This window comes from Salvelinus namaycush, chromosome 18, assembly GCF_016432855.1.
Source record: "Salvelinus namaycush isolate Seneca chromosome 18, SaNama_1.0, whole genome shotgun sequence".
In the NCBI taxonomy this organism is placed as follows: Eukaryota; Metazoa; Chordata; class Actinopteri; order Salmoniformes; family Salmonidae; genus Salvelinus; species Salvelinus namaycush.
Window position 1 is genome coordinate 3,406,040 of NC_052324.1, and position 24,674 is coordinate 3,430,713.

General features: G+C 40.5%; 1 pseudogene; it reads left to right on the forward strand.

The window, feature by feature from the left end:
• Positions 1-11,006: 11,006 nt before the first annotated feature.
• Positions 11,007-24,674, forward strand: part of LOC120063504 — a 75,124-nt pseudogene continuing 61,456 nt past the window's right edge.

Sequence of the window (24,674 nt, forward strand, 5' to 3'; positions counted from 1 at the left end):
AGATGGCAACAATAGCTGAGCAAGTTTAGACAGATAACTTTAGACAGATAGTTTTAGACAGATAACTTCAAAAATGAGTGAGCTACATGACATTGAGCATGAAGTCACCCAGGTGTCCCACACAAATGTACCCAAATGTACCCAAGTGGCCGAATTGGTACAGTGATACATTTTGAAGGAAAGAACTATATACAAAATACATAAATGCTATTCTAACACACCCCCCCCCCAAAAAAAATTGATATATGAAAACATTTAAAAAATAATAATAAACAAACAAATAACAAGGGTAACTATTTACACATTTTCTATTTACAATATTGTGAAGACCCTCAGTCCTCTACACAATATTGTGCTGCTGGTGCCATGGCCCATAGCAGTCTCTTTCTGCTGTAAAGCAGAGGCTTACTGAACAGGTGGTGCAGGTGACGGGGCATTTCCTGTGACAAAGGGCACAACGAGGCCCTGAGGCACATTCATGCCTGCAGAGATGAATCTGGGCAGGTGAACACCACTGGTTGGAGCAGAAGGGAAAGAAGGTGCTGCAGTGGACTTGTTGTAGCTAGCAAGCTCCTGGATGAGCAGCTCCCTGAAGGCTAGCTGTGAGATGGGGGGCTGTCCACAGCTCTTGGCCATTTCCTTCTGGAGGATGAAGGAATTCACCACAGCAATGTCAATGAAATGATAGAAAAATGTCTTGTACCATTTCATGGTCTTGTGGAGAACATTGTAGTATCCTATCAGCGCATCTGACAGGTCCACACCTCCCATGCTCTTGTTGTAGTCCTTCACAGCAGCTGGAATGGGTACATTTTTTTGTGGTCCATGCCCCGGCCCGCCTGACGACGTGATCTCCACTGAAGGACTTGAGTGGACACTGGAGCACATGATCACCTCTCTGGTATCCATCCACTTCACAAACAGCAGGGCATCTTCACGGATCCATCGCATGGTACCCCGCTCAGCCCGCTTAGGCATGTGATTCACCTTTGTTTTTGGAAATCACACCCTGTTGGTACGAATGGTGCCACAAGCCCACACCTCCCGCTTCCTCAGCTCTGTAAACAGGGTAGGGCTTGTGTAGAAGTTGTCCACAAACCCTTCCCCAGCAGTTGAAAATCCAATAACTCCATAATGGAATCATAACTCAGGCCATTACCGGTAGCAAAACTGTTTTTCCCCTCATAAACAAAAAAATTGCAAGTGTAGGCACACACAGAATCAGCCAAAACAAACAGTTTGTAACCCCATTTGGTTGGTTTGTTACGCATGGATGGTTTGAGGCTGATTCTGGCCTTTGAGGCTACCATCCTCTCATCGATGGACAGGTTCTGGGCGGGCTGAAAATAGGTCTTGCAGGCTTCAATGATGCTGGGGTAGAGAGGTTTTATTTTGCAGAGCCTATCAAACCTTGGTGTGCCTCTCTTCTTGTCATTCTCCCCATCAACTTCTGGGTCACTGATGTGAAGCGCCCGTGAGATAGTCAGAAACCTTTTAGAAGACATGACAGTCATGGGGAAAGGCAGTTGATAGAGAGCTGACGTTTTCCAGTAGTCCCTTAGAGTTTTCAACTTCACCAGCCGCATGTGAAGAGTAGAAGAAAAGGTCTGACATAGAAATGGTCTTCCATGCCTCTTTCTTTCCGGCCTGCTTCTTAGCCCCGTACTTATTGGTGTTCGACACCAGGGAATCAACAACTGACGAGGTGAAAAACAGTTGAAAAAGTTGAAGGGGGCTGTACTTTGCAGTCATGTCTAGTTGAGGTCCTGGCTGCCTTTTGGGTCTAAAAACTGGTGGATTTGGTTCCACATCATCTTCTAACACAGAGTGCCAACAACCCTCTGGCACTCTGTCTGCAGGTTTCTCTCTTCCCCACCCCCGCTTCTTTGTCACTGACTTCACACCTCTAGATGGCCGGTTAGGTGTGGAGCCGGAGACAGCAGGGGTCCGGCTGGATGAACCAGCTTCAGAGGGAGATGGACACCTAGACATTGGCGGCTCATAATCAGAATCACTGCCACTGTGAAAGATTTAAAAATTCAGTAACAATACTTTCACGTATGAGCCCTGTATCAACACGTAAAATAAACAGATATATATAGAGTACAGGGAACATAATCACTATGGTGAAGTGCTGTTCCATTCCATGTTTATGTAAAATAAATTAAAAAAATATATCACACACACACACACAGTATAGCCAATGTGTACTTTACACATTTCATTACAAATTATATTTTTATATATTGCAAATAAAATAAGAAAATCTAAAAAAAATTCTCAAATGAATAATATTTCATATTATTAATTTCAAACAATGACATTAGCATTAGAACTTACCAATCCAGCATGGCATCCTCGCCGTGCAGAAACATTTCTACCGCCCGGGAGTCAAAACTAGCTTCGCTGAAAGATTAATCTACCTGAAGCAACTCGGTCTCGCTGTCTCTATCAATTTCCTCTATAATTTGGGTTAAATCTGTATACCTAGACTTTGTTTAAGCTTTTCCTGATTTTTTCGCCATAATTGAAATATATAAACTTGTTGAAAATGCTATTGAATATGTACTGCTATGCGTAACACTGGTGGCTCCGTCAAGTAGGATTTGCAATGGCGAATGAACCTCTTTTACGCCAGAGTTTACGACAAAGGCTGGTCTTCGAACGTATAACCATTACATATTGCCGTTTACCTCAGCTCATTGGCTATCTTCCAAGCTAGATTTCAAGATGATCAGTGGTCATTGGGCCAAAATACAGTCAATCAACGATAGACCGGTCCTACCATTGGTGCGCAATGAGGTCATTGATTGGTGTCTTCAAATCGGTTTGTTTCGGTGAATACGTCCCGGGAAAAGAACCATCATGTATGGTTGTGTTAGTTTATCCATAACTGGATAAACGTTTGTTTAGTGTGTGTAATTACCACGAACGCTTCGTCCAAAGTTGAATGAGACGGAAATCACGACGCAACCGGTTTACAAATGTTTCGTGTTAGGCTATCAGAGAAGTATCAGAAGTATCAGAGAAGTAGTTGGTAAACCAGGCGAGGCAATCATTTGAGAAACCAAGGCTGTCGAGTCTGCCAATAAGAATGTGGTGATTGACAGAGTCAAAAGCCTTGGCCAGGTCAATGAATACGGCTGCACAGTAATGTCTCTTATCGATGGCGGTTATGATGTCGTTTAGGACCTTGAGCGTGGCTGAGGTGCCCCCATGACCAGATCTGTTTGTTACCTTGGCTTTCAAAGACCTTAGAAAGACAGGGTAGGATAGATATAGGTCTGTAGCAGTTTGGGTCTAGAGTGTCACCCCCTTTGAAGAGGGGGATGACTGCGGCAGCTTTTCAATCTTTGGGAATCTCAGACGATACGAAAGAGAGGTTGAACAGGCTAGTAATAGGGTTTGCAACAATTTCGGCAGATCATTTTAGAAAGAGAGGTTCCAGATTGTCTAGCCCGGCTGATTTGTAGGGGTCCAGATTGTGCAGCTCTTTCAGAACATCAGCTATCTGGATTTGGGTGAAGAAGAAATGGTGGGTGATTTGGCGGGTTGCTGTGGAAGGTGCCGGGCAGTTGACCGGGGTAGGGGTAGCCAGGTGGAAAGCATGGCCAGCCGTAGAGAAATGCTTATTGAAATTCTCAATTATAGTGGATTTATCTGTGGTAACAGTGTTTCCTAGCCTCAGAGCAATGGGCAGCTGGGAGGAGGTGCTCTTACAGTGTCCCAGAACTTTTTTGAGTTTGTACTACAGAATGCAAATTTCTGTTTGAAAAATCTAGCCTTAGCTTTCCTAACTGCCTGTGTATATTTGTTCCTAACTTCCCTGAAAAGTTGCATATCACTGGGGCTATTCGATGCTAATGCAGAACGCCACAGGATGTTTTTGTGCTGGTCAAGGGCAGACATGTCTGGAGTGAACCAAGGACTATATCTATTCCTAGTTCAACATTTTTTGAATGAGGCATGCTTATTTAAGATGGTGAGGAAGGCACTTTTAAAGAATAACCAGGCATTCTCTACTGACGGGATGAGGTCAATGTCATTCCAGGATACCCCGGCCAGGTCGATTAGAAAGGCCTGCTCGCATAAGTGTTTTAGGGAGCATTTGAAAGTGATGAGGGGTGGTCGTTTGGTCGCAGACCCGTTACGGATGCAGGCAATAAGGCAGTGATCGCTGAGATCTTGATTGAAAACAGCAGAGGTGTATTTGGAGGGTAAGTTAGTGGTCTATAGCAAGCGGCAACAGTGGGAGACTTGTTTCTGGAAAGGTGAATTTTTAGAAGTAGAAGCTCGAATTGTTTGGGTACAGACCTGGATAGTAAGACAGAACTCTGCAGGCTATCTTTGCAGTAGATTGCAACACCGCCCCCTTTGGCAGTTCTATCTTGGCGGAAAATGTTATAGTTAGGGATGGAGATTTCAGGGTTTTTGGTGGTTTTCCTAAGCCAGGATTCAGACACGGCTAAGACATCCGGGTTGGCAGAGTGTGCTAAAGCAGTGAGTAAAACAAACTTAAGGAGTAGGCTTCTAATGTTAACCTGTACCGCCCCTGCGTTCCGCCAGCGGAACTCCTCCCACATTCCACTGAAAAGGCAGAGCGCGAAATTCAAAAAATATTTTTTTGAAATATTTAACTTTCACACATTAACAAGTCCAATACAGCAAATGAAAGATACACATCTTGTGAATCCAGTCAACATGTCCGATTTTTTAAATGTTTTACAGCGAAAACAGCACGTATATTTATGTTAGCTCACCACCAAATACAAAGAAGGACAGACATTTTTCACAGCACAGGTAGCATGCACAAAGCCAACCTAACTTACCAAGAACCAACCAAACTAACCAAGAAACAACTTCATCAGATGACAGTCTTATAACATGTTACACAATAAATCTATGTTTTGTTCGAAAAATTTGCATATTTGAGGTATAAATCAGTTTTACATTGCAGCTACCATCACAGCTACCGTCAAAAATAGCACCGAAGCAGCCAGAGTAATTAGAGACCAACGTGGAATAACTAAATACTCATCATAAAACATTTCTGAAAAATGCATCGTGTACAGCAAATGAAAGACAAGCATCTTGTGAATCCAGCCAATATTTCAGATTTTTTAAGTGTTTTACAGCGAAAACACAATATAGCATTATATTAGCTTACTACAATAGCCTACCACACTTCCGCATTCATTCATCAAGGCACGTTAGCGATAGCAATAGGCACGTTAGCGTTAGCGAATAAACCAGCAAAAGATATTAATTTTCACTAACCTTCATAAACCTTCCTCAGATGACAGTCCTATAACATCAGGTTATACATACACTTATGTTTTGTTCGAAAATGTGCATATTTAGAGCTGAAATCAGTGGTTATCCATTATGCTAACGTAGCTTCTATTTCCCAGAATGTGCAGATATTTCTATTAGACTCTCACCTATTCTGACCAAATAGCTATTCATAAACATTACAAAAAAATACATGTTGTATAGGAAATGATAGTAACACTAGTTCTTAATGCAATCGCAGTGTTAGAATTCTAAAAATATCTTCATTACGACATAAGGCTTATGTTATAGCGAGGAGAGTGGCCAAAACCTGGGCGCAAAACTACTAGTACACAGTTCGACACATATATGAAATAGCATCACAAAATGGGTCCTACTTTTGGTGATCTTCCATCAGAATGTTGGACAAGGGGTCCTTTGTCCAGAACAGTCGTTGTTTGGATTTAGAACATCGTTTTTCCCTCTTGAATTAGCAAGCACACTGGCCAAGTGGCGCGAAGCTCCCCATCGTCAACAAACACAGACAACGCAACACGCCTAACGTCCCGAAAAAAATTCAATAATCTATTAAAACTATATTGAAAAAACATACTTTACGATGATATTGTGACATGTATCAAATAAAATCAAAGCCGGAGATAGTATTCGCCTATAACGACGGCTTTTCAGAAGGCAATTCCAGGTCCATGTTCGCGCTCTCCAGAAGAAAAAAAATGGATGACTCGTCGTGCCAAGATGATTTATTCCACCTCAGACCAAGATAAACACTTCATTTCTTCTCTCACTTCCTCTTGACAACCAGGGGAAGGTGTATGACGTGCATGTATACTCATACGTATCATGCCCATTTATAGGCAGGCCCTTGAACAGAGCATCATTTTCAGACTTTCCACTTCCTGGTCAGAAAGTGTGCTGCCAAATGAGTTCTGTTTTACTCACAGACAAAATTCAAACGGTTTTAGAAACTAGAGAGTGTTTTCTATCCAATAGTAATAATAATATGCATATTGTACGAGCAAGAATAGAGTACGAGGCCGTTTAAATTGGGCACGATATTCCCCCAAAGTGTAAATAGCGCCCTCTATCCTCATCAGGTTAACTACACTGTTTATATTCAGCCATATTCCCAGACCACTTTCCATGGTTAAATGCGGTGGTTCGCTTTCAGTTTTGCACGAATGCCGCCATCCAACCACAGTTTCACGGTTTCTGGTTAGGGTAGGTTTTAATAGTCACAGTGGATACAACATCTCCAATATACTTCTTTGTAAACTTACTCACCTGGTAAACGCATAGATCTGTCACGTTCGTCGTATGGAGGAAGAGAGGAGGACCAAGGCGCAGCGGGATAGTAATACATTCTTCTATTTATTTACACTTGACAAACTATACAAAAAACAACAAAACGAACGTGAAGCTATATACGAAAAGTGCAGACACAGGCAACTTACACATAGACAATAACCCACCAAAACCCTAAAGAATATGGCTACCTAAATATGGTTCCCAATCAGAGACAATGATAAACAGCTGCCTCTAATTGAGAACCAATCTAGGCAACCATAGACATACAAACACCTAGACTAGACAACGCCCCTTTAACATACAAAACGCCTAGACAAGCCAAAAACACCTACATCCCCCATGTCACACCCTGACCTAACTAAAATAATAAAGAAAACAAAGATAACTAAGGCCAGGGCGTGACAAGATCGATGTTGTTATCTGAGGCTGACCGGAACATATCCCAGTCCGCGTGATCAAAGCAATCTTAGTAGCTTTGTTCTCATAATTGCTTTGTTAAAATCCCGAGCAACAATAAATCTAGCCTCAGGATATATGGTTTCCAGTTTGCATAGAGTCCAGTGAAGTTCGCTGCCAGACAAGGCTCCGCTGATAGCCAGGTGTAGCAGTGGTAGGATGTTGTGACTGCTGTTGGGACAGCTTTATATAGGTCGTTTGTGGGCAGCGTTTGTCACCGCTTTAGTGTGATTAAAGTATAGTTTAGTGTTATGTAGTGGCTTTGCTGGCATGCATCCCACTTTCTTTTCGTTTTTTTGCCCCACCAAGATGTACATGCTAAAATTGCCACTGTCTGATTCCCAGTTACCTTCAAAACATTGTTTTGAATTTTTATCTTCAAACAATTTGACCCATAATATTGCAGGTCTCCATTTAAGCCCAACAGCAATCACCAGGTATATAGTTATATATACTCCATGTTTCACTGTTGGGGAAGGGGGATCAGGTGTAGTAAAGACATCCTAAGAGTCTGGGCCTGGAACTGCATAAAGTTGGCTGCAGCTCGATATACCCAATACATATGGCCTATAGTGCAGGCCTATATCCTTTGTTGGGCAATGTGAGCTGTAGTGCCACCAAATTATAATATCTTAAGTGCTACTCAATACCTTAAATCATTGTTATTAATGACAAAAAGGGGGTTGAGAGGAGGGGGGGTGAACCTAGTGCCCTGTGGCTGCGCTGAACTCCCATGTCCATCTCGGGTGGGAGTTATTTTATGCAATAGTTATTTTATGAAGGGCTCAATTAATTTCTGTTTATCTAATTTTCCAATCTTTTTGGTACTCCATATATTCTCACATTATTTTCCCTCGATTCCAAATCTTGACATTTGCTGTGAAAATATTGTTGGGTTTTGAGAGTGAAAGAGAGCAGTTTTTCTAGAGTACAACACTTGTCTTCCAACTCACCCACTCGGCCCTCCGCTGTCTCGAGTATGGTGTCAAGGTTTTGGATGGAAGTTTTCACGTCTTCTATTTTCTTTTCCACTGATTCAAACTGTTTGTACACATTTTCAAAACCACCATTCACTTCTGATCATTTTTTTGCTCCGTTAAAACATCAGCAATTCCGGGCACTTCCGCCATCTGTTTATCGCACCCCGGCTTGTTGTCTTGTTTCTTGTATTTACTGCCGCATCTTGTGGTCATACCTTTCACCTATCTGGGGAAAATTCACTTAATATTTTCCCCTTCAGTTTTGTAAGTTAGTATAAGGGTTTAGTAACTTAACTTTGATATGCAGTCAAATACTGTATATCTCTTGATTTTCTGATTTATGCTAAACTTGAATATGGATTGTTGGTTGCCAAGTCAATTTAAAAAAAAATATTATTGGTATGTAACTGTTATGAAAGTTGTATTGTCAATTTTGTTTTGTATTTAAACGTCACTTTAAACGTGTACATGACACTGTAACAAAATTTCCCCATGGGGACAAAAACGTCAGTAAGTAAGTAAGTAAGTAAGTAATTACACCATGCCAATTTCAAGTCTATATTTCTTGAAAGTATTAAATTATTCAGATTATTTAGGATAGTTCACTGGCTAATTTATTGATCTTGCTTCCTGGAACACCCCAGAGGAGATTCCCTATGCCCTATACCTGTCACGCCCTGATATGTTTCATCTGTCTTTGTCATTGTCTCCACCCCCCTCCAATGTGTTGCCCATCTTCCCCATTATCCCCAGTGTATTTATACCTGTGTTCTCTGTTTGTCTGTTGCCAGTTCATCTTGTTTGTCAAGTTTACCAGCATTTGTTCTGTCAGCTCCTATCTTTTCCCAACCTCTCTTTTTCTCGCCCTCCTGGGGCCTACGGACAGATCTATGGGCACCCCACCAGTCCTATCCCTGAACCCGCCTGCCTGCCCACTCTGCCTGCCCCTGACCCTGCCTGCCATCCTGTACCTTTTCCCCTATCTGGATTTCTTACCTCTGCCTGACCTGAGTCTGCCTGCCGTCCTGTACCTTTGCCTCTGTTGCTGTAATAAGCATTGTTACTTCGACACTGTCTGCATCTGGGTCTTACCTTATCGTGATAATGCCATTGCCTCAAAACCTCCAGATATTGTGTTTATCTTTAACTTATTTAAGTTATTCAAAACATAAATTGGTATGGCTAAGATTGTGTAAATTGTGTGTGTAAAACCTAATCATTTATACTTTTGCTTTGAGTAAATTGCTATGAATTTCATTGTGTACAATGCAGTGGTATTAGGATATTTTCTAAAATCTTTAATGCTCAAGATCTTTAATTTCTACACCATCTCTTGGTGAATTTTTATGTGCAATCAATATTATTTGGTAGCTCTGTGTTAGTCTATGGTGATCTTCCGTTGTGACCACTGTAAGAAATCTGCCACTGACACACAATAGCACTTTCATAATTGCATCATGTTAAAAACTATCATGTTGATCTCATGAACTGACGGTCCTTGCTGCAACCATAAATCCGTCTATGAATCTGAGAGCGGTTACATTTCCCCAGCCCTATTTACAAACAAAGTGGCAGGGTCAGGGCTGTTGAAATTCCATATTGTGGCTTTAATGTATCAAATTCATATTACCTCTAGCCTATGTTTGGAGGGGTGTCAGTTTAACAAAAATACGTATTGTTTTTATGATCAGCCTACTACTAACATCACATCTGCAAACCCATTGACAGTGTCCTTAAAGAACCAGTCCCACATGCCCTCATATGCCCCAGCGCCATCTAGAATCTTGCATTACAAGGGTAATTTAGATTAATGCTGGCTACATGCTTAGAAGCTGTCTTTTCAAATCAAGTTGGCATGCCCTTCCTCATTCCTGGTTGAAAATATATCCATTTCAATATAGCCTTAACACAATAATCCTAGCAGTATCGGATAATAACCAGCTATCCTCAATAACCTACAAGTCATCCTTGCCATATTATAAGAAATAACAGGCACATCCAGCCCCTTCTTTATTCACAGATGCGTAGTCTACTCATTTGTGTGCAGTGCCCTGTGTGTCTGGCTCCTAGTTGGTACATAGACGCAGTACGCACACTATGTACTCAACATGCCAAGTTCAGACAAGCACTGCATTGCAGTGCAAGTCATGGCACACAAGCTGAGTGTGATCACATGGTGCAGGCCATCTACTGTTAGGAACATGAGTCTGCAGTGTTATACCACAGTGTGCGTGAAAACACATATGTTGGAGGTCTTTATTTGTCTATTGTATTTTAGACAGTCTCGGTAACAATCAATCTAAGGTCTTACTCATCCCTGAAACAGATTAGTTATGTCATACATGTATTCCTTTCCCGGCTCTATAGTACACAGTCACCCTCTGCAGGGCAGTTGTCCGTATTAGCTCTCTCCATGTCCATAAATAACTCCTCCTCTGTCTCACACCCACCCTTCCTCTGTCTGTGTCTATAGCCCGCCCCCCTTTCCCTGTGACACATACGCTAGACGTTGCATTGACGGAGAGAATCAGAGTGCTTCTGTTCTTTCTGGTGGGCAAATGTATCTTCTATCTGAATTTATGTTTGACTTGTTTAGAGAGGGCTGTGCCATACATGTTAGATACTTGTGATAGGAGGATGAGTGTTTTTGCTGACTGTCTGTTAAGATTCCATTTAGTCTATTGGACACCTGAAAGCTTATGCAGAGCAGTTCAAAACTCAGACCTTATATTCAGGATTGTTGATACAATGGAATAAGTTCAGGAATTTCTCTTTTAGCTTACTGACATTCGCTGATTTTTTTGTTGTAGTAAGTAGTTGCAAAGATACTGTGAACTCAGAATGTTATTTGTAAATAGCATATTAACATGCATGTTTTGTCTTCTCCATCTCCTCTTTCTCTCGTTGTCTCTATCTGTCTGCAAATGCCCTTTCAGCAAGACCTGTCTCCAGTGAAGACCCGCTGTCGTCATAATGTCCCACCTCCTGCATGTGGAGATCCCCAACTTCGGCAGCTCCCTGCTGGAAAGTCTAAATGAGCAGCGCATGCAGGACCACTACTGTGATGTGGCCGTCATGGTCAACGACCAGGCCTTTAAGGCCCACCGCGCTGTGCTGGCCACCAGTAGCCTCTACTTTAGAGACCTGTTCAGCGGCAGCTCCCAGAACATGTTTGAACTACCCTCCTTGGTCACCCCAACCTGCTTCCAGCAGATCCTCTCCTTCTGCTACACAGGCAAGCTGACCATGGCCGCCAGCGAGCAGCTCGTGCTCATGTACATGTCTGGCTACCTTCAGATCCAGAACATTGTGGAGCACGGTATGGATCTCATGCTAAAGGCCAACTCTCCACACTGCGATTCCCAGACGGCCACCACCGAGGATCTGGGCTTCGAACCGTTGAGCCCCAACATCAACCATCCGGACCTGTTGCCAGTTGGCACGCCAATGGCAATTTGTAGAATTAAGCAGGAAAGATGTGAGTCCCCAATGAGTGAAGAGCACACAGCCAGGGACCTTGAGGGACACGCAACAATGAGCAGCGCTATGTTACATGGTACCCGGAGTGCAGTTGTACCCTCTGGCCTCTGGGGAGCACTCTAGCCCAAGGCCCTCCAACCTCCCAGCCACCAACAGCCCCACTTCCCATCCCAACGAGGAGGAGTTTGAAGAGGAGTTATGCGGCAGCAGAAATACAAACGAGGCCTACGGACAGATCTATGGGCACCCCACCAACTCATACAGCAGTAAATGATCCATCCTCTGGGTTACTTTTGAGAAAAAACAGTAGTTCTCCTTTGACAGTCACTACAGGATTTTTTTTTGCAAAATCAAGAATTGTACATTTGTCCAAACTTTGCACTATCACCGCATAAAATCACTAATGCTGCATATTACCGTTGAATCCCCGCTAATGCTGCATAAAACTGTCAGATCATCTCACTACACCATACTTTTACCACATAAAACTAAAGTTTTCCCCCGTCAGTGCATTTTCATGACAAATTGGACAACAATCATCACAAAATGTAAAATTATGGCCCGCAAATATCATTTTAAAAAACACTGCAAAATCCTGGAGGGACTGCTTTGAGCACATCTTCAGCTTTAGAACACTCACTGGCTGGTATTGAAATTCCGCCACTTCTTGTGTTCCCCAGTGCAGGATAAGTTGGATGTGTTCTCCCTACCTCTGGCCACTCAGAGGCGGCCCTTTGTTCTGATCGGCAGGGACAAGATGGCGCTGCCAGCCAATCTCCTCAGCCAGATTGGCTACCACTGTCACCCCACACTGTACATGGAGGGAGATCCCGGAGAGAAGGTGCAGCTGGTAGTAGGTAAGACACAAGCAGTTTCCATGACATAGGCCTCTCTGGTAATATGTATCTCTATGGTGTATCTCAGCTTGCCTCAAGGACTCAAGTAAAGATCTAAGCCCTCATGTGCAGACCATTTTTTTTGTATCATACAATACAAATATGCTGTCCTGGAGATATAAATAGTTAGGGAGACCCGTCATTTTATTGTTTCATCATGGATGTGAACCCAAGTTTCATTGTTCTGTCCTTTTCCCCAGGTTCTGGTGTGTATACATATGACTCGTGGCCAGTTGATGAACTGTCATTTGTGTGCTGGTATTAGGCACAAAGTGCTGCTGCGTCGGATGCTCACCACCTTTTTTGACAGGTTAGAAAGTCCAATTCAACAGTGCAATTGTAAATACACTGCTCAAAAAAATAAAGGGAACACTTAAACAACACAATGTAACTCCAAGTCAATCACACTGTGAAATCAAACTGTCCACTTAGGAAGCAACACTGATTGACAATAAATTTCACATGCTGTTGTGCAAATGGAATAGACAACAGGTGGAAATTATAGGCAATTAGCAAGACACCCCCAATAAAGGAGTGGTTCTGCAGGTGGTGACCACAGACCACTTCTCAGTTCCTATGCTTCCTGGCTGATGTTTTGGTCACTTTTGAATGCTGGCGGTGCTTTCACTCTAGTGGTAGCATGAGACGGAGTCTACAACCCACACATGTGGCTCAGGTAGTGCAGCTCATCCAGGATGGCACATCAATGCGAGCTGTGGCAAGAAGGTTTGCTGTGTCTGTCAGCGTAGTGTCCAGAGCATGGAGGCGCTACCAGGAGACAGGCCAGTACATCAGGAGACGTGGAGGAGGCCGTAGGAGGGCAACAACCCAGCAGCAGGACCGCTACCTCCGCCTTTGAGCAGGAGAAGCACTGCCAGCAGGCCACAAATGTGCATGTGTCTGCTCAAACGGTCAGAAACAGACTCCATGAGGGTGGTATGAGGGCCCGACGTCCACAGGTGGGGGTTGTGCTTACAGCCCAACACCGTGCAGGACGTTTGGCATTTGCCAGAGAACACCAAGATTGGCAAATTCGCCACTGGCGCCCTGTGCTCTTCACAGATGAAAGCAGGTTCACACTGAGCACGTGACAGACGTGACAGAGTCTGGAGACGCCGTGGAGAACCTTCTGCTGCCTGCAACATCCTCCAGCATGACCGGTTTGGCGGTGGGTCAGTCATGGTGTGGGGTGGCATTTCTTTGGGGGGCCGCACAGCCCTCCATGTGCTCGCCAGAGGTAGCCTGACTGCCATTAGGTACCGAGATGAGATCCTCAGACCCCTTGTGAGACCATATGCTGGTGCGGTTGGCCCTGGGTTCCTCCTAATGCAAGACAATGCTAGACCTCATGTGGCTGGAGTGTGTCAGCAGTTCCTGCAAGAGGAAGGCATTGATGCTATGGACTGTTCCCCAGACCTGAATCCAATTGAGCACATCTGGGACATCATGTCTCGCTCCATCCACCAATGCCACGTTGCACCACAGACTGTCCAGGAGTTGGCGGATGCTTTAGTCCAGGTCTGGGAGGAGATCCCTCAGGAGACCATCCGCCACCTCATCAGGAGCATGCCCAGGCGTTGTAGGGAGGTCATACAGGCACGTGGAGGCCACACACACTACTGAGCCTCATTTTGACTTGTTTTAAGGACATTACATCAAAGTTGGATCAGCCTGTAGTGTGGTTTTCCACTTTAATTTTGAGTGTGACTCCAAATCCAGACCTCCATGGGTTGAGAAATTTGATTTACATTGATCATTTTTGTGTGATTTTGTTGTCAGCACATTCAACTATGTAAAGAAAAAAGTATTTAATAAGAATATTTCATTCATTCAGATCTAGTGTGATCAAATGTGTTATTTTAGTGTTCCCTTTATTTTTTTGAGCAGTGTATATTGCCGTAGCTAGATTGTAGACCTACACAGTAGGCAACTAGCTCTTTATAAGGGAGGGAGAAAGAGATTATCCATAGAAACACTGGCCATTAGCTTTGGAACTGGAATTCGCTCCTCCACCAATGATCCCAGACGAAAACCTTTGGACAACTGTGTCCTAAACACTGTCAAACGTAGGTGCCCTTCTATTTTCTCAAGTCTTAAACACCACACTATATTAATATGGCTCAACACTGTAAGCAAATTAAGACAGCGTGCATTTCTTTCAGTGTTGCATTTTCTCTTTTCCCCCTTTTCTGCAGTCTACTGTCAGAACTTTGCACCTAATTTTAAGGAGATAGATGAACATGATCGCAGCCGACATGTGCACAAATGCCCGGTGCGTGCGAAAGCGCTGGCTGCCCAATATCCAGTCCATGCTCCCGGAGACCAAGAAAGGCAACGTGAGCTCCAGGAAGGGACAGTCCAGGGCCTGTGCCTCATCCCAGACAAGAGCTGCGTCGTTGGCCTTACCCGTTGAAATGCACTTCAGACACCTGGCATCGTCCTACTGTTGGGGTTTGTTCTTTATATTCCTTGTCAATCATTGGCTCATTGGTGAAATTAGCATTCAGACAATATCTTTAAGTAAATCAATCATTCATTTATTAATGCAATTGCAGACAGAAGTTGACAACAGGAACATAGCACGCATGTTTCCGAGTAAGTTCTGCAAAATAGTTAAGGATCCAAGTTATTTTATTAAGCCGAAGTCCAGCCTTTTTATTTATTTTTTTTTTTTTTAATTTTTAGGGGTGGATCAGCTTAATATTGCGGAAAGAATGTTGCTTCCATCAATGTAATTGTCTGCATCATTTCCAATCCCCCATATTTTTGGGGTAAATATATATATCCATACACGCATACATACACATATATACATACACATACCTATATAGACATACATACTTTTTTAAAGAATATACCTTTATTATTATTCCCCGCAAACCCTACCACCAATCCCCCAATTGGAGTAAACTAATAAATACTTCTGCTTTTATCTTCAATTTATACATCTTATACACATTTTACAGACACAGTCTACTTTACAATAGTTCTCTCTTGTTTGTTCTTAGTCCTTCCTCTATTTCTAATGTTTTTCCAGTTTGATTTCTATTTGTAACTGTGCTATTTCACAAAAGTTCCGAACCTATATACATTTTACAGATCCCGTATGTTTTACATTGTTTATCTTATTATTAGTCCCTCCATTCAACCCCTCCCATCTATCTCTCAACATCATCCATTTCGGATTTCTATTTGCCATATATTTTTCAGCTGTGCTGTGATGCTTCACAAAATAATTTAACCTTCCTATTCTCATAGCTTCTACAGATTGTAAATTAAAAATAACATTTTTTGCTAAAATAATTATTATATTATTGATTGATTGACTATGGCTTTTCAAATCACCCAGTATTGCTATCTGTAGCGTTAGTTCTAGGCAAATGTTGCAATTCTTCAGCCATTCCTGGACCTGTGACCAAAAACGAGCTACATATGGACAATACCAAAATAAATGATCTAATGACTCTGCCTCCTCACAGCAGAATCCGCAGAGCTGGGACGATTGTATCCCCCATATATATAACATTCTATTGGTTGCAAGAATTTTGTATAGTAATTTAAATTGAAAAATTCGAAGTTTTGAATCCGGCGTTGTTTTGCGTATCAATTCATAAACCATGTGCCATGGAATGGGTACATCGAAAATCTCTTCCCAACTATTTTGCAATTTATATGGCACAGCTATCAGTATTTTGGTCCTTAAATGAAATTGGTATATGTTTTTATTTATCACACCTTTCTTTAACAATTTATGTTCTTTAATACTGGGCCGACATACAAGTTCCTTACTTTTTTCCCCTTCTACTTGCCTCTTCCATTTTTGTGGTAATGCTGCAATTAATAGGTTGTAATTTTGGGTAGAGCAGACATTTCCATATGTCCACCAGTCCTATTTATGATATCATTCACAAAAATTATACCTTTTTTCAACATTTCTTCGATTAATACAGTTTTTTAATCAATTAGTATATTTGAATTTAACCACAATATTTGTTGTACTATTTGTTCCGTCCTTTCAGGTGGATTAAACTGAAATTGCAACCAACTTTCTAAGGCTTGTTTAAAAAATAAAGATATTTTGGAGATTATTTCCTTTTCAAACAACCGAAAGTGAGCAGGTGTAATCTGAATAAACGGAAAAAGGCCCTTCTTGAACATAGGATGAGACAGTCGTACCAATTTACTAGAGAACCAGTTTGGATTTAAGTATAATTTTTGTATGATTGATGCCTTTAGTGAGAGGTCTAATGCTTTAATATTTAATAATTTCTGCCCTCCGAATTCATATTCGTTATATAAATAGGTCATTTTAATTTTATCTGGCTTGCCGTTCCAAATAAAATTGAATATTTTTGTTCATATAATTTAAAAAGCAGATCACTAGGTGTAGGCAAAACCATAAGCAAATAGGTAAACTGTGATATGACTAAAGAGTTAATCAGGGTGATTTTTCCACAAATAGACAGGTATTTTCCTTTCCATGATAGCAAGATCTTATCTATTGTTGCTAACTTGTTGCTAGCATCATGTTGTAGGGGTGCTTTGCTGCAGGAGGGACTGGTGCACTTTACAAAATAGATGGCATCATGGGGCAGGAAAATTATGTGGATATATTGAAGCAACATCTCAAGACATCAGTCAGGAAGTTAAAGCTTGGTCGCAAATGGCTCTTCCAAATGGACAATGACCCCAATCATACTTCCAAAGTTGTGGCAAAATGGCTTAAGGACAACAAAGTCAAGGTATTGGAGTGGCCATCACAAAGCCCTGACCTCAATCCTATAGAAAAAAAAAGCTTCCGACTTCAACTGTATTGTGTAGAACAGAAATTATTGTCTGTTATATAGAACAGGGAATCATGTCGACTCCATTCATTGTACATATTTCTATCTGCAAAGTTCAGAACTTTTCACGTCCCTGAAAAAACCTCAGAACTCTTTCTATGTGTCTGTGTGACGGCCTGTAGGAGCTGATCACTGCCTGGTACATTGGCTTTCTGTCCCTCATCCTGGCCCCCTTCCTGGTGTACCTGGTTGAGAAGGACAATGTCACCGTGGAGATGTTGGACTCTGGGGTTTGGGCCTCACTGTTAAGCCCAAACCCCAGGACTTTGACACACAACGAAGCTCTGTGGTGGGGCCTGGTATGTATTTGTAGACAGACCCTTAGTTGGTACCTGTCAAGGTCTTTGCTGAAAAGAGAATCTCAGCCAACTGACCTGGTACATTCTCAGCTAGCAAAAAACATTCTAAGAACCAGGGGTTGGGTATGTTACTTTCTAAGTGTAATCCGTTACACTTACTAGTTACTAGTTACCTGTCCAAAATGTCAATCAGTAACGTAACCTTTGGATTACCCAAACTCAGTAACTTAATCTGATTACTGGATTACTTTCCCCTTTCCCCTGTTATAATGTATTTTTTTCTACAAATATCATTTCTGAATTTCAAAAGTTATTCTCAGTACATTTAAGGAACTTTAAAAAAAACATTATTTTCATTTTTGGTAATATTTTAGGAACAATCTCGAAATGGTGTGACATTGGGAATGATTACATTTAAATGTCATTTTTGGTAATATTCTAGGAACAATCTCGAAATGGTGTGACATTGCAAATGCTCTCAAATGTGACTTGTTTCAGGAAACTACTTCACAGGAGAGGCATTTAAACATAAACTTTTTACCAAAAATCTAAATGTGTTTTTGGCAGAAATGCCTTCTGGAACATGTGAACTTTCATGTGCCTTAATAACAAACATGTATGCCATTTGTAAATACGAATAGAACTGTTATATTACAAGCCTAGTTGGTTTAGCCACGGAAAAAGCGAGGAACCTTCCTGCTAGCCTTGATTGGCTGAGATAATGGATGGGCTGGACATTGCGAGAGATGAGCTTGGTTTGGTCTGCCATGTAGCACGCTTCTGTCTATAACATGAACTGGTCAGTATGTGTAGGTAATCCTTTCCAACGTGTTTTTTTTAATAAAGATATCACATTGTAGAACTGAAAAAAAGTGTTGCTCTCCACTTTCCAGAGGACCGAGTTTTGAAATCAGTGGAATGCCTGGTGGAATTAGAGTATGATAGCAAAGGAGATGGAGAAAATTCTGGCATTTGATTGCAAATATGCAGAGGGAGATGAAAAGAGAACACACAGAAGACTGTTGTATAAAACACCTGCCTCCGGATTACATCTTCAAACTAAGACAGAGGGAGAAGCATCCATCCATGTATATTGGTAAGAGAGTACAGCTTGCTACATTTTCAGATATTATACATTTCTAATTTTGTCAGAGTGTCGTTTACATTTCAAGTTAAAGTGTACTGTTAGCTAGCTAGCTAACGTTGGCTGGCTGGCTCGCTAGCTAGCTAACGTTACATGTATAATCTGTGCAGCAATATTATTCGTATCTCAGATCCATTTGCATTGTTAGTTATAGCCTAATGTTAGCTAGCTAGCTAACATTGAACCTGGTTGGTTAGCTACATGCAGATTCATGCAGGGTACTAATGTTATGAGTTGGGATTATTGGTAATTGTTTAGCTAGCTAGCTAGCTACACGTCTAAACAAAAGACTCCACTATGCAAGTAACCATTTCACTACACCTTCTGTATCCTGTGCATGTGCCAAATAACCTTTGATTTTAATTGATATAGTATGTGTTGACCAGAGATGGTAATGTGAAGAACATGACTTGCACCAAAGTCAAATTAGGATATAACATTAGGCCAATGAGACAGTGTCCAAGTTCTAAAATTCTCTGGTAGAATGCCCTGCTTTTCATCACACTCACAACCATAAGCTATTTTCTCTAATTGGCTCGCCATTAACTTGTAAATAATGATCTTGTTGTGAGTTTATTTTCCTGTAAAAATGAAGACAAATTAGCTATATGATATGGTCATTATTTGAACTGGCTAGCCAGCTAACTTAACATTAGCTAGCTAGCTAACAAGCTAGAAGTGAACCAAAACATTGTTTAGAAAGTTGCTTTCAGAAACAATGTTCATGGTTCTATTTAACGTTATTCTGGGAATGTTCTCAAATAGTTACGAGAACTTTAGGAAACAATTATTTTGGTTCTATTTGAAAAAAATGTTTGACTATATTCTGAGAACGTTCTCAGAAATGGTGTGATATTAGGAATGTTTTCAAAACATAAAGACAACTTAGAGAAAACATTTTGTGGGGGGGGGGGGGGAAATGTAATCTGCAGTTGCTACATCAATTTTGGGGCTTTTAAAGTAATGATATAAAGCCATTGATTCTACCCCATCAGAAACCAAAATATGAGCTTGTTTTACTTCATAGTTTGTAAATAATGTAATTGTCAACAAACACTGTATAGCTTGAAAACACAGTTAAAACTATAATTTTGAACTCATGGATGGTCGGTCCTTGCATCGATAGCTCAATCTATGAATTTGAGAGTGGTTACATTTTTCCAGCCCCATCCCTGAGCTGTTTGCCGCTTTAAAGTTAATGTATGGTTCTATTGAAAAAAACATCCCACTGGTTGAATCAACGTTGTACCATAATGTGAACAACTAACGTGTGAAATGCCAATGGTGCACAGTTCTCAAAAGTGTTACTTGAACATTTCTGCTTCAGCCACAACTGCTTTTTAAATAGAATATTAACATTGGCTGAGAAGGTGCCTTGCTCAATCAATGTAACCTTTATATGGCTAATTACAATAGCTAATGTGGTTAATGAGTAGAAGTATATTTGTAAAAGTATACTTGAAACATTTTAAATATAATTTTATTGTGAAGAAAATACAGGAATTCAATTTCAAATTTAAGAGTAATATACAGAACCAGTCAAAAGTTTGGACACACCTACTCATTCCAGGGTTTTTCTTTATTTTTACTATTTTCTACATTGTATAATAATAGTGAAGATATCAAAATAATGAAATAACACATATGGAATCATGTAGTAACCAAAAAAGTGTTAAACAAATCTAAATATATTTTAGATTCTCCAAAGTAGCCACCCTTTACCTTGATGACAGCTTTGCACACTCTTGGCGTAGTGTTTGAAGTAATCATGAAGAAACAGGTCTTATGTTAGTGCATTTTTCACCCTGAATGCTCCTATTAGTTATATTGAGCACCGTGGCACCAACTCACCTTCCAAAAATTCTATTCCCAGCCCGTTATACTACATCACAATGCCTGCTTTGCTATTGTTGGCAATGAGACATAACCAGGTCACACTCCCACACTTACTTCAATAACTGTAATCTTAACAGGGTTACGGCTACTTAGTGAGCACGCACACTGATTGCCTGTGTAAACGTTGTGACAAACAGCACCACAGATGGCTGGCGCATACCCATCAAACTTTAAACCTTTTCTGGTCATGGTTAAGCATATTTTCTTTCAGAAAAAGGTGTAAACCTAAACAAAAAGCATGTCCATGTCCTCTTTTTCAAGATGTGGCTGATTGAAACAGCCAGAATACATTTTTTTATTAAAGAAATGACCTATTTTTTAGACGATTTGTTGTTTTTAAATGGCTGCTGGGTAATTTAATATGCATCGAAATCTATTTATTAGAAGGCATCGAATGGAGCGAATGCTGCACAGGTTCACAGAGTTGCAAACCAAATGGATAGGTCTAGCTCATTGATTTGTAGATCTGATGCAGTTGCTACCTCAGATTATGAGCCTAGAGTCACGAATGAGTTATGTAGTATCCACATAAAGCCACAGGGAGGTGGAAGAGAGCTATAAACCCATACTGTTTTTTGCCTTAAAAACCCTAACCCAAGGTATAACCTATTTTAGCCTTAACCCTAACCCGAGGTATAACCTATTTTAACCCTAACAATAGGTATAACCTATTTTAGCCTTAACCCTAAACCCTAAACCTAATTCTTGGGTAGGGTAGCCTAGAACACTTTTTAAAACTATTTTTGTAATAATATTATGTCAGTAAATACCATTAGAGTACTAAATAGCATTTTGATTGTTATTTTTTTAATCAAACCCTACTGTATGCAAGCATTTTGCAATTGTTTTGTTGTTATTAGTTATTTTGTGATATTTATTATTGCAAGGCAGAACACTTGATAAACAAGCCACATTGTATTTTTCAAATTTGGTTTGAACTGGGTGTGACCTAGTAACCTATATGTGAAGTCCAGCAATTGGCTGGGATAGGTGGGGCAGGTTTGAGTGATCTCAGGAATTAATAAGAAAAATACACTTTATTTCTCAGCGGCTTCACCAATGTCTTTATGTGGATTAATAACTTTTAATTGCTAAATATTTCCAATAGATGTCAGCATAAGACCACAAAGCATCAAGCATAGGCTATAGCAGCAATATGATTGACATAAATTGGCATGCAACCAAAGACTATATGTCCCATGATTTTTGAAAATGGTCACTCATTACTTTACAAGTAGCTATTTATCTCGTATTAGGCCTATGTTGCTTGGAGAGCAAAAAAATTGTGACTGCAGCAGGTACTGAACCCCGGCCAAATATTCACTAGACAGGTGCGCCAACCTCACTCTAGTAGACATGCATTATAAATTAAGTATAATTTCAAAACATGAGCATGAAAACTGGAAGTAATAAACATGAATCATCATTATATTACTTCACAGTAATCTGTTTTTTGTCTTTTCAGCCCTTCCTCTTGCGTTATCAGTGTGGAAAGGGACAGAAAAAAGTGTGCGCAGGAGTTTTCCTGTGAGGGGAGTGGTGTACCCAGGGAGAAAACGAATCTTCTGAAATTTAATTTGTGATCTTATGCTCCCATCTATTGGAATTATTTAGCAACTCCAGTAGTACTGAATAAATTCTATATCCTTACTAAAGTAGTAATTACTCAAAATTGCAATATATATATATTTTTAGTTAATATTATCACTTACAACCATAAAATAACAATTTAAACCATAACTAACAATGAAACTGACATAAACACCATACATTTAGTTAATTATTTTAAATTAAAAAAACGATTTATTTCGATGGGTGACATTATCTGCGAAAGTAACACCCCCTTAACATATAAATACAGACACTGGACACAGACACTAAAAAGTAGCTTTTTAAAATTATAAATCTGGTAGCTCTCAAAAGAGCCTTTGCTTTGCTGAGCAGTTTGTTTTCATAAGTGTGCTGCCTGCCATCAGAGGAGTAGATCTGTAAATAACGAAATGTTAATACATTTTTGCCACGCTTTCACATAGAGGCCTAGTTTACATTTTAGTCATTTAGCAGACGCTCTTATCCAGAGCCACTAAGGTTAAGTGCCTTGCTCAAGGGTACATCTTTTTCACCTAGTCCATTCGGGGATTCAAACTAGCCCCCTTTCGGTTACTGACCAACGCTCTTAACCGCTAGATTACAAACCCCAAAATGTTAAACACAAAAAGGCAAATGGTAGTAGATAAATGGTAAACTGGTTAAATAAAAGACTGTTCTTAGAACTTTCAGACTGCCATTGTTTTTGGGAAATAAGGGTATGTATGTATATTTCGCCAAATATCTCTCGATGTGTATATTTAGATTTTTTTCAAGTATGACACCATTTTATTCAGCATAATCTCTTCTTTCTAATTATGTAAGGCTGGGCAGTGTATCTCGTTGTCATCGATCACTAGACCAAAATTAGTCCTTGGCTGCAATTTGTTTCCTACTTCCTCGTTATGCAGACATAAGCGCAGTTGACGCAATCGACGTGCATATGTTTACTTTCTACAGTTTCGTCCTAAGACCAAATTGTAGTGGTAATATGAAAAGGGCTGATTTTTTTGTGCCATTTAGGATAAATGGAATTCTAAGCATAATTCCTGTCAAAATAGGTTCTGCGAACGTTCGATTAAATTTATTTGCTATGGGCTTGCACTAGTGTTCCAGTTTAGCCAACGCTGTATTGCCATTTTTCAGCCTTGGGTGAATTTTGACTCATTCTATTGTCCAGCCTACCATTGGACACCTTTCTCCAAATATCTCTGGTTAGCTCTACTCAGTCTGGGAGTGCGTGTGATTTAGCAAAAGTGTAGTGGAATATTCCCCCTGCTTTTGTTATCCTTATTAATCCATTACATTAATTCAGCAACAACAGGCAGAGACTCATATGTTGCCCTGCAGGATATTAAAGTTATCTTTTATTTAAATTTTCTTCAGATTGTGTGGTTAGCTCGCTAGCATTATTCAGGGCGATGGTCATGACATTTTCCCACATGAGTTGAATTTTCCTTGCGCTTTTGCTAATCTTTCAGAAGTTATCCTTATCCATCTATTAATTAGGCGCCGTTAAATTAATTATATCTGACACATCAGGCACATGCTGATATTTTATTTGGCCTTGTAGTCTATTACACTTTTTTTTATTGAGATTGTGTGGTTGTTATGCGTTGCATGGTATAGCTTGATAGCTTTTCAGGTGTGTGCATGCAATTTGCTGGCTGGGGATAGTGTAATTTTCATATTGCTAGCTGGCTGGTAGCTGGAAGTAGCTTTATTGGGAATGTACAGGGGTAAATCCTGCAATTTCTGTTGCCTAAATATTAAAGCATTCATTACTCATGCAAAAAAACATGAGTCGAACTACAGTTTTGCTTGTGGGGTAGAGGAGTGCCCTTGCACCAACGCATCACTACTTGTTACACTACCCCGACCTCATCCTGCAATTTGGGCCACTCATTTGTGGACACTGAGGTTTGAGAGCAAGCACTCCTTCTTCAAGGAGTGTGGCAGAAAACTTCACAACTTTAGAAACCTGTGCAAAAACATTGTCTGAGAGGCAGCTGCATGTAGCCAAGTGTGCACATCTTTTGCTAGTTAGTGAGTTATTTGCCCATTTATAGATCATTTCTAGTCCACAATGGGGGAGTGATTGCTTCCTACAAGAGCACAAAATGTGTACATTTCAAGACATCTTTGAAAAGCCAGTCATGTAAATAGTTGTTTTTGTCTTAAAGAGGCAGTGTTATATTTTGACACAGGCTTGAATAAGCTAAGTAGCCAATAGGCAGAGGATAGCATAATTTGTCTGATTCTCTGTAATAATGATATGGGAATCATTTTATTTTGTTAAGTGGTTTCTTGCATCAAACAACACAACATTTTCAGTCACCTTGTCTGAAGGACAAGTGGATGAACAGGTTTTAATGTCAAGCCCTGCATGTTTTTTTCAAAAGTCTCATGGAATGTAGGCCTACTGTACATTAAACACCACACATTGGCTGCTACTGTAGGCTGAATGATAGAACAGCTATTTTCATGTTAAAATG